Source organism: Thermobia domestica, chromosome 7, assembly GCF_964235325.1.
Source record: "Thermobia domestica chromosome 7, izTheDome1.hap1.1, whole genome shotgun sequence".
Lineage (NCBI taxonomy): Eukaryota > Metazoa > Arthropoda > Insecta > Zygentoma > Lepismatidae > Thermobia > Thermobia domestica.
This window is the reverse complement of record NC_137460.1, coordinates 282,076,180-282,091,825: the sequence shown is the minus strand read 5'-3', so window position 1 is coordinate 282,091,825 and position 15,646 is coordinate 282,076,180.

Here is a 15,646-nt window from a genome sequence, read left to right as displayed (position 1 = left end):
GTTTTACATGAACAAAGTTTTTACTGTCCAACCCAGAAATACAATTTACCAAAAATGAGACAGCAGCCTTAACAGTTCCTAGTCCAGATCTATAACCAAATTGAGAATTACTAAATAAATTATTATGTTCAAAATAGTCAACAATCTGCTCATTCAAAACAATCTCAAAAACTTTAGATATAACTGGAACCAGTGAAATTGGTCTATAGTTATCAAGAGAAGACTTATTTCCTTTCTTCATTATAGGTACTACTTTCACTAATTTAAAGCATTCAGGAAAATGGCAGTCTAATATACAAGAGTTTATAATGTGAGTTAAAGGTTCCTTTATAAAATGTACTCCATATTTTAACATAATAGGACTCAGATTATAAATATCCTCACATCTACTGCTACTCATTTTAATAATCGCTTTCTCAACATCTTTTACTTCAATTGGATGAAAATTAAACGTAGTGATAGGTTTAGACAATTTATTTAAATAAAAATCTGAATCATTATTATGAGGATATGATGAAACTTCCCTCAGTATCTCTTCAATTTTGTTAACAAAAAAGTTATTAAATTCAGAGGCATCCAGCTGGTTATCAGAGATTTTTATGTTATTGTATATAGGATAAATTTCTTTTTTTACGATATTCCACATTGCTTTAGACTTATTGCCAGAGTTGTTGATGGTTTTATCATTAACCTTAATTCTAGTTTCTCTCACTAGTTTATATAACTTTTTCTTACTAATTTTATATAAATTCTTTATGACACTTGAGCCAGTACTACTATAATAGTCATAATAAAATTTACATTTTGCTTTGAGACTATCAATTTCTTTACTCTTAACTCTAGTAGCTTTCGGTTTAGTCGGCTTGCCAATAACGTATTTTACAGGAAACGCACTTTCAGTTGAGAACGACATTACAGACATAAAAAATTCTAGTTTATCCTTAACATCTTGCAAGGAGCTATACATAAAGTTCCAATCAACTGATGATAGTACCTCTTGAAATCTTGTTATGTTTTCTTCTCTCATTAAGCCAACCCTTAACCTGCATTTATTGTTACTAGTCTTATCTGTTACATTGAGAAAATTCACCTCAGATTTAAGTAAAACCGCCCAGTGATCAGAGACAGCAGTTTTTACGATTGAACTATCAATAGACCTGTCGATTACAGTGATTATATTGTCAATACAACTACTACCTCCAAATTTAGGCCTGGTAATATCAGTAGTAACAATAGCTAGATTGAATGAAGAGAACACATTATTTAACGTAATACTTTCTATGTTGTTTTCCAACTTAAAATCAACATTAAAATTCCCACATAAAATAATATTGGAGTTAAAGGTATTTAAATGCTCTAGAAGATTGTTCATTCTGTCAATAAATAACTTAAAATCTTTACATTCAACATTTGGTCTGTATACAGCTGCAACAATAGTGTTAATATCAGGCAAGTATGATGCTGTAACCTCAAAGACCATTTCAATAGACATGGTATTTACACTAAGGATAGGCCTATGAGAATATATATTTTTAATAAAGATAGCATATCCCCCATGTTTCCTTATGGGTCTACAGTAGCTGTTACTCAATTCATATCCCTTGAGGACATAAAAATTAATTTCCCTAGGATGAAGCCAATGCTCAACAAGACATACAAAATCAACATTCAGATTAGAAACATAATCTTCAACTATAGCGAATTTATTAGCTAATCCTTGGATATTCCATGAAAAAGTTACTGCTTCATTAGGCCTACATTGATTAATAATATTACTACTTTCTATATGTACAGACGTATTGAATGAGTTAACATTTTGATCTAGATCTATCCTAAAAAAGAATTGGTTTTAACATTCAGAGGAATAGGGTCAGATTCACATTAGGCAATTTTGTTAACTCCCTCTAAAATCTTATTACTAACAAATCTTTTACCCAATCTATTAAGATGAAATCCGTGGACAGTATGAAATTTGCTCCCCAAGTTACTAATATCTATGTAGGTGACATTTCTAAAGTGTTTACAAATTTTATACATTTCATTATTTGCTTTGTCTCCCTCTTTATTGATTATGGACCACGACGGTAAATCGTGCCGTCGAGGCATAGAAAAGACACACACTAGCCTGGCATTTCTAAGTTCATACAATTTCCTTCTCAAAGAAGGCAAAAGATCCTTAGTTTCATTTTTAGCAACGTCGTTGGTTCCTGCAAGTAGAACTGGAATATCCGTTACATTCTGTACCAACACATCTGCTGTCACATCGGAGAATTTAGCCCCGGTTGATGACTATGTGTTAAGATATTGGAGTAAACACCTCTTCCCTGACTGTCAGAATATAAACAGATTTTCATAGGTCGAGTTTCGCAGTTTGACTACATCTTCTTAATCTCACTACTTGGCCGTCGTACCGTATTTCCATCTTCTTCTGCTTCAGTAGGCAAATCTGATAATGGGTCAAATCTATTTTTTAAGGGTGGGAAGTTGACACTATTAACCTTAAATTTAGTGTTTTTTGATTCTTTGTAAGGGACAGTTTCCCATCGTCTAGGGTTTACTGACTTTTGGTGTGCAGTCATGCTTTCATTCCTTTCTTCAGATATACATATTGTATTCTTCCTTAACTCTTCATTCTCATTTTTCAGAACTCTTATGTCATTTTCTAATATCTCAATAATTTTCAGGAGAGATGCTTCACTATTCTTATTAGTATCGTCCGTCACCAACCCATAATTTTGAGCTTCCGTCTTACACTTTGGACAAAACCACTGCTCATTTTCAGCTGGTAAATCATTTTCATCAACTCTGGCACAACGAAAATGATTCCATTTATCACAATTATCACAAATGATACCATTCCTTACTATTCTACAACACTTCGCACACTTAATATCTAAAACAATTCGACTCAATTCGATAGTGAACAAGACGTGTCTTGACTAATGGGGGCCATATTAGTAGGTTCTGGCTACCTGTATTCACTGTAAACTAGGCAAAAAGCATAACAGTACACATTTAAGATTTAAGATTTAAGATTTAATTTTGTATAAAATCACTTTTAATCAACATATAGTCAATGAAATCGTGTTTTCATGCAGACAGAACATGAGTAATGCATTAATATTAGTAAATCTCAAAATGGCAAATGTCCCCTTAAGAGATCTGAAAGCATTACTATAAGGTGCAATGAACAGTACACACAGTATACATACAAACATATTTATTTCTCTAGAAAGAATAAAGCGATTATTACGAAACTTGGAGGGTTTGTTAAATATGAATCAAAGTATACTTAGGTATAATTTCTATGTTAGTATATGCAAGGGGACAAGATCTTGGGGTGTAAAATAAACGAAAAGGGAAATTTTTGAGGGATTTTCCCGAAAATCCCTCTGTTACGGGAAAATCGTACGTGATGGAGAAAAACCGAGTGCAAATTCGAATTCAGCGCAAAAAGTTCCTTTAAGAACAGGTATTTCCTTTTATGTAACAAAACCTTTCTTAACTAATGTAATATACTGTTATATAAAAACGAATTCAACTTTGAAATTATAATATAGTAATAAAATGCAATTTTCTTTGTGATTGTACATAAATTCCCACTTTGGGAACTTTCCAGAAATATTCCCAGGGAATTTCCCCGAAAAATATCTTCCCGAAAATTTACCCATCACTATGCCATACTAGTGATGGGCAGTGGGAATATTCCCGGGTTTTTTCCCTGGCCTATAAATTCCCGGGAAGGAATTTATTTTCATTTCTTAATTTTATCTTCTAAATTATAAGAACCATATGACTAATTACTTTATTTTAATATATTATGGTTTACTTCTAGGCAGGGCCGGATTTCCCAATAGGCCCGGGCCTGTGGGCGCAAGCTCCCAGGGGGCGAACGGCCGAGAGAAAAAAAATAAAATAACTAGAAATAAAAATAAATTGCCATAACTTAACATATTTTTTGAATTGATTTTAAAATATCAGGCTAATAAAGCATTCTGATTTTGAAGTTCATTGGAACAAATAATTGTTGGTAAAGTTAAACTATTTGCATCGTGGATTGGTGTTTATGCAATTAACATATAGACCTGATATATTTTTAATAAAGGTTTTTAGGAAAGTAACTTTAACCAGACTAGGGGGCGGAAAAAAATTATTGGGCCTAGGGGCGCCAAAATATTAAATCCGGCCCTGCTTCTAGGTTTTAAAGAATTTGCAGGTTAAAAAATTTAAAATTATTTGAAGGTACTTTATATAACTAATAATATGATTTTTAAGTTCCATTTCATTTGCACTAAAAAGTAAGGTAATTGTTTAGAATTGAGGGGGGCAAAACTAGGAAAAGGTAGGATGATTTACGGAAGAAATGAATTGATAGTGAAGTTCAAGTAGTCAAGAATGTATCGAACACATTTTTTTAGGGCAGTAGGGGATTTATACAAAACGGAAAGGTAACTGGAAGTGTTTTATATGAGAAAAGAAAGTGAATTGCTGGTAACGAAGATAGAAAACAACGTGCCATGGGGGGCTCTCACCCGTCTTCATTCGCTAACGCTCGCTCTGCAACGCTGTCTGAACTTAATGTTGGTAACGTAACTTAACGTATGAAACCATAAAACAACAGCATCGGAATAGAATATCGCAAAAAGTAGGTGCAAAAGCTGCTCTCCAATGCTAAAGAACAGCCAAATTAGCAAAGTACTAATTTACAAATGATGAAAAGGAACCATTTTGTAAAGTAATTTAGAATTATGTAGAAATAGAGATGGAAGTACTGTTAATAAACCCTGAACCACCATTAGTAATGGACGTCTGTCTGTCTCCTCTCTCTGACTCGAATTTCTAAAGAGGTACTCGGACTTCTTTTACATGTGAATTAACTCATGGAATTTCGAGAAATGGGTAAAATAAAAGGTCGTGTATGGCATAGTTTCGTGCTAAAATATAAAGATAAGTAAGTATCTTGGAAATTTTGTGACCATAAATATGTATGAGCAAATGTTGATAAATTGGTGAGACATGTATCTTCTACCATTTACCCAATCAAATTGGTTTATAACATTTATAAATTTAACATGTTTATAATATCAGTAATAGAGTCAAGTTGAGCAAAAATACTTAGATATAAATTTAAACTGTTAGTATATATTTTTTTCAAACATATTTAATTGATAGAACATATTGTAAATAAATATACATTTATGCGTACTCTCTAAATGTAATAAAGTGTTAATAAAGTAACATTTTACCGTTCAGAATATACATTTTAAAGAATGCTCTGTGGACAACAGTAATCATATGCTGTGATATAAAAATTAATTCAACTTTGAAATCGTAATATAATAATAAAATGCAATGTTCTTTCTGATTGGACATAAATTCCCGGATAAATTCCCACTTTGGTAATCTTCCCGGGAATATTCCCGAAAAATATCTTCCCGGGAATTTACCCATCACTAGGCCATACGCCGAGCAAATCCGGGGATCTGGGGGCAGTCCGGCAGCCAGCCCAAAAATGTTGGGGGGCGGTAGAAGTTAGGAGGCCGATACAACCATATTACAGTTTATCACCATATTATAGTTCATTTGCAAGTCTACCGTGAAAATTTTAGGGGTGCAGCAAAAATGTAGGGGAGTTCGGGCTCCAAGACACCCCGTCGATACGGGCTTGTCTGTGGTGAAGGTCCTTAGCTAGCTGAAGGATAGTTCTCAATAAATATAATTATTCTGAAAGTTGTTTAAGTAAACATATTAATATGATGGAGATTAAAAGGATATCTTATCCTTTTAATTAAGACCTCTACTATGAATAAAGGCAATGACTGTAGCTAGAATTGCCGTTTCGAGAAGAAAGAAGAGGTGGTATGGGACGAGATTAGAAAAGTGTAAGGCGAGAGGTTGGAAGGCACAAAAACTTAGAATTTATGCTATGTGAATTAAGTAAATTCTATGAATCAATAATGCGAAAAAGATAGCTGAAAAATTAAGGACAGGCATTTTGAAGCTAGTCATTGAGTATTAATTACTTCTATATAAAATGAAATGAAGGTTAAAGTTTCGAAATACAATTAAATCAAGAGGAAAATAGAAAAGGAAATTCGTCTCTTTTCAATTAAATGGATGGTCTATAAGTGGAAAAATATCTCAGAATCCTGCAATTTCTTTAAGGTTTTTGGAATCGGATATCAAGAAAAATCACTGCAACTGTTTCACGAAAGATAAATGAGATCCACGTATGTATATAAATTAGATATGTGGTCTTGGTACGCAAGGTCCCGGTTCTATTCCAGCACGTAAACCATTATAGTGATTCAGACTTCACTTTAACTTTAAAGTCTCGTGTTAGATATCATCGTCAGTGACAAAAGACGTAAATACAAATCAGAATCAGAGGTGCGTAGATCAATGAAACATTTTCCCACCACCCACTGAGCACCCGCTCATTGTGACCCACGACCCACTTGCCCCGCGACCCACCGTCACCCACTGACTCACCCCCAACCGTGACTCACTGACTCACCACCAACCGTGACCCACTCTGATCACCATCACCTACTCTGACCCATCACCCAATTCTCTCCACTGACTAAAGAGTTTACGCTTTAATAAAGCATGGCTATGAAATTATCATTTGACGGAGTTTGAATTTCTGCGGTCAGTCGTTCAAACACCCTTTGTTACAATACCGGTGGATGAGACCTTTACGATAAAAAAATGATAAAGTGGTTTTCACGGACCAAATTATTCAATTTAATTATCACACGTAATTATTTCTCTGTTGAATTGCAAAACTTTTCAGTGGAAAAAAGGATGAAGTTTGAAAGTTCCAAATTAACGTAAACTACCCCAACATAAAGGGAAGGAAACTGTAAAATATTCATTTCATAAAGGGAAACGAACAAACTTAAAACTTCAAAGTAATGAAGCTTACAGTACAAATTATATCTCTATTTTTTGGGAACTCTATGGCTTGGTGCTTTGTGTTCTGAACGTTCCACGTAATAAACACAAGCTTCAGCAATTATTATAAAAGAAAATAGTGGATGAAATGCGATGCACTGTAGTTTCAGTTTCTCAATTAATTTTCTTTCAATTGTGGCTGACCCGGACCACCCAACCTAGTTATCCACTTAATTGGTAGATGATATTTCAGATCAGCAAATAAAACTGAAAGTTTTCGTCAATAAATTCTCTAAATTCTGACCAATCTTTTAAGAGTGATACGAAAATGTTCCATAATTCAATCAGGATGTTTGTTGCAAAACACTAAGGGTAACTCAGGATAGATAGAAAAAAGTAGGCATTAGATAAAAATACTAACTTCCTACCATGTTGAAAATACTAATACTAGGTGATCTCGAAAAATAGTTTTGACCTTCAATTAAATTAATATGTAGTAGATCCAGGGATCACGAACTTAACCGGCTATTTAACGCTGTTAGTAAACCAGAATATTTGTCACTTGATCACTGAAAAACCAGAGACGGTATATCTTCATTAATGAAAAACCAGAGGCGATATGGCATACCACTGCATACCTTCTCCCTTCGACCACTGGTTTTAAAGACAAACAAATAACATTAAATTAAACGAAACAGTATGAGAGTTAAATGACTGAACAAATTCGGGACTGACACTATTCATTTTAGGGACTCCAAAAACTACAGCGTAGTCCGGAGGTGGGCTTATCCCTAATTGGTCTTTTCTAATAGTTTTAGGATTTACCCACATTTGTTCGTTAACATTGCTTGGCATTGTCTAGCAACATTGCTATCCATGTGAGCACGAGCGGACTTCGTGATCCACGTGCGCAATTACCTGTATCAGATGTTTCCTTGCCGCTGGATTGGAAGAGGTTTTGCATCCGTACACCAACTCCCTTTGCCTGGCCTCCAAGAAGTACCGATCTGTTCGACACCAGACAATGTTCTCTGGGGTTCACAAAGCAACAAGCAAGAAACACTCGATATCACACAACGCAGGAATTACGAGCAGCTCTTGAATACGTCTTCACCCTCGTGACTACGGAGTATCTCTGCAAAACATCCCCAAGAACTTGGCGCAGAATTCAGGTGTGTTACGACATGGATGGTGGTCATACCGATGTTTATAACTCTTAAGACGCTTAAAACTTATGGTAACTGTGTACAGACATTCTACCATAACTAACGCAATACTGTTGAATCTAAAGAGAGGGTACGCCCACTTCCGGACTACCCTGTATGAATTGAACAATAATATCGGTTAATTTGGATATTTTACTTTTCGCTTGGAGTGGGCTGAACTTGAACTCCAACAGCTCGAGATTGTCATTATTCATCTCAGCGTCCCCGAAAACTATCATTCGACCTAATCTAAGTCAATTTAGACATATTGAGCTTTATGCAGAGTCGTTTGGGCGTATAATTAGCAACATACTAAAGGCCTGACTGCTGCAGAAAACGTAGACAAACTCTTTAGTATGGCACTAATCACGCGTGAGAACAACTCTGCATAAGGCCTATTAATTTTATTCCTCTCCCTTCCGAGACGTTGATCGGACCTACCCGTTTTTTCCCGGTGTTCCTGTATTGGAACAATTTTCAGTATGTCGCAAATACCGGATGATCTGGCTACACCGTATCACAATTAGTTCAGAAAGGGTCAACTGCATTCAGAAGGGATGTAATGAAAAGGTGATTGTTTCCTGCTCTATTAGTTTTTGCATCTGGCGATGGTGACGTCATTCTCAAAGAAATTTTTACATGCACCATGGAGGAAATAAATTAAATAAAATATTCATTATTTTTATATTTTTGTTTGTTTGTTGCCTTAAATAACTTGATTAATAGTTGCTTCCAGTCATATTGAAAGCTATAAGGAAAGTATTAATAATAGTTATAACTTGTACAGTGTAATCTAAATTACAATGTTCAAATAATGGAACACCAGGAGAGAATGGGTCCATTAATTTCATTATTGTAAAATTTTATTTCTGTATCAACTAGGAATGTATTTTACTGTTTTACTCAAATATAAATACCTTTGTTTCCTTGCTTTATGTACGGTTTCTCAGTTTATATTAATTTGCTTCCAATGTACAGCGGCGCAAACACTGATATCTTTCTAAGAGTATTAAGCTGGATCGCTAGACACCTTTAGGGTAAAACTTTCTCACTAGATGGCAAAGCTCATTGCGATACATGCGATGTTGCCACATGAGTTACGGATAGAAAAGTGTTTAGACACGGCCGCATTTTATACATGATTTACAACAAAGAGAAATGAGAGCTTTTATTTCCATTTTACTCAATACTGCCTCCTTTAAAATATGAATTAATTATATTCTTTGATAAAAAGTGATTTTTAACTTATGAAACGTTATGTGTATCTCTCAAACTAGATGTCTTTACGGTGCAGATTAAGAATGCCTATACTAATACAAAATCATTACATAAATTTCATATTTTGGACAAAACAGACTCTCAGTACGCTCAAAAATGGTGTTTTATAAGCCTAGTTGTGATCCTTGGTGTAAAACATTTCTCTACTTTAGAGATTTAATATATCATGGCTAAAATTCTCTTGTTTTTTTGGTCAAAGAGCATCTCAGTTTGCATTTAGGGGGAAATCATATCATTTCTATGGTAATAGTTTCTTAAAAAACGGCAGTTAAACGTTATACATTTATTTGTAATTAGATGCCTTTACGGTGCAGATTAAGGATACGTGTACAAATACAAAATCATTACCTAGGTAGATAGGACAAAACATATTCTTAGTAGGTTCAAAAATGTTATTTTATAGGCGAAGTTGCAATCCTTAGAGCAGTTTTACTTTAAGGGCTTAAATATCATGGCTAACATTCCAGCGTTTTTTGGGCAAAATTCGACTCAAACTGCATTTAGGGTAACGAAAACTACTTGCATGGTAAAATTTTCTTTGCAAATTACAAAGATATATGTTTATCTATAACTAGATGTCCACATACAATAATAAGTATCCAAATACAAAACCATTAAACAAATCCGATATTTTCAACAAAACAGACTTAGTTCCTTCAAGCGTGGTATTTTGTCAGTTGTATTCCCGTGCAAGCATTTTGTAAGTTGTGTTCCCCAGGAAATATATTTTGTAAGTTGAATGCCTTAGTGTAACTTTACTTTAGATGACATAATCATCAGGCCCGTATCCAGGGGGGTCTAGGCGGACCGGGCCCCCCTAACATTTTCACCGTAGGCTTGCAAATGAATTATAATATTGATGGATCGAGCACCCTTTAGCTTTAGCCGAGCCCCTCTACAATTTTGGAGTGGCTACCGGATTATGGATAAACTTCCAGAGTTTTCTGGACTAAACATGGCCACATTAAATGAAAACTATCACCAACTTTTACTAGGTTGCTTACTTACATACAGATATGTTCCACAATCCAGGTGGAATGAGGAAACTGAGGTAGGGCTAAAATTCCAGAGTTTTCTGGACCAAACATGGCTATGTTAAATGAAAACTATCACCAACTTTTACTAGGTTGCTTACTTACATACAGATTTGTTCCACAATCCAGGTGGAATAAGGAAACTGAGATAGGGCTTTATGCAGAGTCGTTTTGATGTATGATTAGCGTCATACTAAAGGCCTGACTACTGTACGAAACATATGTTAGTCGAACTCTTTAGTAATCACGCGTCAGAATGACTCTGCATAAGTTCTCGCAGCGAGTAAAACTACGCGATTAGTACGGGTGTTAGGGTGCCGAAGGCGCTATTTGAAATTTTCTAGTTTAATATTCCACGATTATATATAGTCTGAATCTAAAAGGAGCAGTGATGATGATTATCGAAATGGTGGACTGAAGGAAGTGGGAAAACACCGAGAAAATCCACGCACACTATGGGTCCTACAGAAAGTCTTCCTGGCGAAAAGTGGGATCGAACCAGCGATCTTGTGCGCCAGAGGTGATCTACCTACGAAGCTATTTACAGCTAATTTTATTAAAATCTACTAGTATATTTAACCTACTTCATTTCTCCATGTGTTTTGCAAGTATTTGCTTTTAAACCTTGATTGCTGTACTTCATATATCACATGATCTTCAACAATAATAAGCTCAAGTATGAATTCTGTGATTCTTGTTTATAGTGGCATATATTCAAAACAATGTCACGCTATCTTTTAGTACTGGTTCATACTTGATACTATGCACACCTGAAGATAATAACAGTCTAGAATAAGAACACTTTTATCTAGAAACACCCGCAGGATTTTCCCAAGGCCGGGAAAGGGGCAAAAGATCAACATACATTGATGCGCATAACGAATGATGCAAAACAGTTATTATTCAGGCATATTGCATATCTTTGTGGACTACAATAAATAGGTCTATATTAAATATTCTAGCAGGTGTAACCAAATATAATGTTCCTTCATGTGTGTTTCTGGGTAAAAGCGTTTTGAAACAACCAAATACCTTTCGAAAATTCAGGGTAAAGCGATTGTCCCCTTGCCTCCACTGCGGACGCTCATAGCCTGATCGTTGACAGAGCGTACGGGTCTATTGTTTTACTCAATGGTGTCATTCACCTAGTTCGCCCGAACCGGTTATTAAAATTTCTCAGGTTCTTGGAACCGGTTGTTAAAATCGTATCTCCACTTTCATATCCGGTACTTACGGAAACAACAATTTTCTAGTGTTACGAGGTGTCAAAAAACCTTTAAAATTTTTTTAAAAAATGAAAATACTGAGAGAGCATGGAACAAATGAATTTTATTTTTCTACATAATCCACTCTACGCTCAATATAAGTTTCCCATTACTTCCAAAGTGTCCCAATGCCTCTAAAGATCTTTTTTTTTTTTTTTGATTGGATACGCAATCAGTCATACACCATTCGTTGCACCTCTTCATCAGATTGCAACTTCTTTACCTTTAGTGCCTTTCACCACTGAGGCGAGATTCCGTACGAAAGAGGATGAAATGAATATTTTCAATGATCGCAGCCATTGCACAGGCAGTAGTATGAGGCCGAGTATTGTTATGTTATAGAGGAAATTTTTTTCAGAAGTCCGTATTACTTCGTATAATAAGTTTAGGACCTTTTTGGAGATCGGAATAAAGGATATTATTGACTATGCGTTCCCTATGCTGTAACGCTCCAAAATGTCACCTGTTTGGTTCCAGAAGAAAGTACTAACTTCCCTGTAGATGGTTGTGTCCGATAATGGATACTGCCATTGCATGCTCGCTTTCTTACTTCCGTAGTAGTGTAGTAGTGCACCCATGTTTCATACCCAGTAACGAATCTCTTCTGAAAGTCACTACCTTCTCGTTTACCTCGTAGCAAAATATCGTGACACATCAACACATCGCTGCTTGAGTTCGTCTATCAACTGGCGTGATACCATCCTGGCACATACATTCCGAAATCTGAGTACAGCGTGGATAATATTACAGATTGAACAGTGACTTATGCCAATGATTGTAGCTACTTCATCCAGTCATTCTGCATTGCTCCTTATCACACATCCAATTTACATAGAGCAAAACGGTAAGCGATAACAAGAAATTATTTGTTGATATAGATTCAGCGTTCCAAGCATGGGTTCCATCTCCGCTCCTTATTCTTATGTTGAAACCGCAAGCGGTAAACGTATCACTTACAAATCGGAATTCACGGACAATATTCGTCAGATTCGTCACAAATTAGATCTTGCAACAAAACTTTATAATGTTGCTACTGTATTAAGATTTCATTTTTCGTGTCGTGCCCGTAATATGTACCAAAACATATTATATAAGTCATTATACCAGCATGGGAAAGTCAGAAATATGTCGTTTGAAGCGAACAACTGACCTCGCATAAGGTCAATTTAACACATTCTCACACCCAAAGCTATACTTCATCCCTCCCCGTTATCAGTGTTTGCGCCGCTGTACATTGAAAGGAAATTAATTAGTGATGGGTAAATTCCCGGGAAGATATTTTTCAGGAATATTCCCTGGGAATATTCCTGGGAAGATTCCCAAAATGGGAACTTATTCGGGAATTTATGTGTAATCAGAAAGAAAATTGCATTCTATTACTATATTGATTTCAAAGTGGAATTAATTTTTATATCACAGCATATTATTACTATTGTCCACAGAGGATTCTTTAAAATGTGTATTCTAAACCGTACTATGTTACTTTATTAACACTTTATTATATTTAGAGAGTACGCATAAATGTATATTTATTTACAACATGTTCTATCAATTAAATATGTGTGAAAAACTTATATGGTAAGTCCTAATACTTTTAAACCGCTAAACAGTTTAAATTTATATCTAAGTGGATTTGCTAAACTTGACTCTACTACTGATATTATAAACATATTAAATTTTTAAATGCTATAAACAATTTGGTCAACATTTGCGCATAAATATGTATGTTCACAATATTTGCAAGATGCTTTCTTATCTTTATAGTTTTGCATGTTACATTACCACACACGACCTTTCCTCCTGCCCATTTCTCGAAATTCCGTGCGTTAATTCACATGTAAGAGAAGTCCGAGTACCTCTTCAGAAATTCGAGTCAGAGAGAGGAGACAGACCGACGTCTATTACTAACGGTGGTTCAGGGTTTATTAATAGTACTTCATCTCTATTTCTACATAAGTTTACTTAATTCTAAGTTTACTTAATGGTTCCTTTTCATCATTTGTAAATTAGTACTTTGCTGATTTTGGCTATTGTCTAGCATTAAGGGCCAGCTTTTGCACCTACTTTTTTGCGATATTCTATTCCGATGCGGTTCTTTTATGGTTTCGTACGTTAAATTAACTTACCAACATTAAATTCAGACGGCATTACAGAGCGAGCGTTGGCGAGTGAAGGCGGGTTAGAGCTCCGCACGGCACGTTGTTTTATATCTTTGTAACCAACAATGCACTTTCTTTTCTCACTAAATCACTTGCACTTATCTTTACGGTTTGTACTATTTGCTAGTTTTGGCCCCACAATATTAACAATTAGCTTACTTTTTAGTGCAAATTCAAATGGAACTTAAAAAATCATATTATTAGTTATATAAAGTACAGTCAAAGAATGTTAAATTTTTAACCTACAAATTCTTTAAAACCTAGAAGTAAATAATCATATAGTAAAGTAAAGTAATTAGTCATATGGTTCTTATAATTTGGAAGATAAAGTAAAAAGTTCGAAATAAATTCCTTCCCGGGAATTTATAGGTCAAGGAAAAAACCCGGGAATATTCCCATTTCTAAATTCCTTCCCACCAGAAATATTCCCACTGCCCATCACTAAAATTAATATAAACTAAGAAACCGTACATAAAGCAAGAAAACAAAGGCTTTTATATTTGAATAAAACAGTAAAATACATTCCTAGTTGATACAGAAATAAAATTTTACAATAATGAAATTAATGGACACATTCTCTCCTGGTGTTCCATTATGTGAACATTGTAATTTAGATTACACTGTAGAAGTTATAACTATTACTTTCCTTATAGCTTTCAATATGACTGGAAGCAACTATTAATCAAGTTATTTAAGGCAACAAACATACAAAAATATAAAAATAATGAATATTTTATTTACTTTATTTCCCCCATGGTGCATGTAAAAATTTCTTTGAGAATGACGTCACCATCGCCAAATGCAAAAACTAATAGAGCAGGAAACAATTACATCACCTCTTCATTATATCCCTTGTGAATGCAGTTGGCGCTTTCCCAACTAATGGCGGCCAGTATGTGAAGGTGTGGTGCTTCGGTGTAGTAATTAAGCTGATTGGGTGGATGACGCAGACCCATTGTTTACATTTGTGAGCGGTGATTTTTTTTAAGTTAACTGAATATGAATCGAAATGAAAACTTGGTATATTGTGTACGAGCACTCAGTGGATATTATCCGCAATTTTGGAAAGAAACGACATTGTTTCCTATAAATACGGTATAATTTTGTTGATAAGTGTTTATCTCGTAAGAATAACATTATAATTTTTGAAGTGTTACAGTACTAAAAGTTTACTATTGAAAAAATATGGGAAAAATTGAGTGAAGTCTGCCGCTTTTAAACTCCAAAATAAAAGAGGTTTCATTAAAATCCAATTTAGTGGTTCCCAAGATAAAGGATCTTAAATCTTAAATGTGTACTGTTATGCTTTTTGCCTAGTTTACAGTGAATACAGGTAGCCAGAACCTACTAATATGGCCCCTATTAGTCAAGACACGTCTTGTTCACTATCTCCTAAGAGTCGAATTGTTTTAGATATTAAGTGTGCGAAGTGTTGTAGAATAGTAAGGAATGGTATCATTTGTGATAAATGGAATCATTTTCGTTGTGCCGGAGTTGATGAAAATGATTTACCAGCTGAAAATGAGCAGTGGTTTTGTCCAAAGTGTAAGACGGAAGCTCAAAATTATGGGTTGGTGGCGGACGATACTAATAAGAATAGTGAAGCATCTCTCCTGAAAATTATTGAGATATTAGAAAATGACATAAGAGTTCTGAAAAATGAGAATGAAGAGTTAAGGAAGAATACAATATGTATATCTGAAGAAAGGAGTGAAAACATGACTGCACACCAAAAGTCAGTAAACCCTAGACGATGGGAAACTGTCCCTTACAAAGCCTCAAAAAACACTAAATTTAAGGTTAATAGT